A 565-nucleotide genomic window follows, 5' to 3' on the forward strand; every position below is an offset into this window, starting at 1 on the left:
GGTGGTGTTATTTTAACACCACAGGATGTGGTCCTCTATCAACACCAATTGGTGTCAGTTTTAACACCACAGTTTTTACAGTGTTTGTTTCATGTTTGTAAGCCTTCGATTGACATGAAGGGTATATAAAAATAATTGTTCAACAATTTCTATATAGCATCCCTTCTGAAGAAATAACAAAATTGTAAAATATAATGACAATGGATAGCAGACATCGAACCACTTGTTTAATGCATGATTACATTTTTTATTTTTTATCAAATCTTATAGAAATATTCAGATACATATCCGATTTAGATCTGGAAAAAGATCAACTCTGGAGTTTCGTAGTGCATGCAATTTATAGATTTTAAGAAGACACTTTCCTTGAAAACACATTTTAAGAATACTACTCTGGGTATCAGTGGGTAACCAGCATAGCCTACATAAAAAGCCCACAAAATTGTTTATGTATATACATGTACATCAGCCTATATTCTGTCTATAAAGATCAGTTTAATAAATCATACAGCAGAGCAATGAAAAACTGATTCGATTGATGTCTCGTACTACACCACTAGTAAAA

This window comes from Lytechinus variegatus, chromosome 10 (genome assembly GCF_018143015.1).
Source record: "Lytechinus variegatus isolate NC3 chromosome 10, Lvar_3.0, whole genome shotgun sequence".
In the NCBI taxonomy this organism is placed as follows: domain Eukaryota; kingdom Metazoa; phylum Echinodermata; class Echinoidea; order Temnopleuroida; family Toxopneustidae; genus Lytechinus; species Lytechinus variegatus.